This window comes from Solanum stenotomum, chromosome 2, assembly GCF_019186545.1.
Source record: "Solanum stenotomum isolate F172 chromosome 2, ASM1918654v1, whole genome shotgun sequence".
NCBI lineage: Eukaryota > Viridiplantae > Streptophyta > Magnoliopsida > Solanales > Solanaceae > Solanum > Solanum stenotomum.
Window position 1 is genome coordinate 4,797,448 of NC_064283.1, and position 255 is coordinate 4,797,702.

Genomic DNA, 255 nt, shown 5'->3' on the forward strand with positions numbered 1-255 from the left:
GGGGGGGGGGGGGGTAATAGGACCTTAGTAAAGGTTGGGTGTGTCTCTGTGATTTCGGGCATAGGCTGGGGGTACTTATGCATTTTCCCGAAATATTATGACATAGTTACTATTTTAGACCTTTTCTATTAGCTATTTTCTGTAATATTCTTGGACACAAGCAGAAATATTGATACAAGATCGAAATGCGGAAACTCTTTAGCTCGGCTTCTTGTGTAAGGTTTTGATGAAACTCGGTTTGCATAAAATATTATG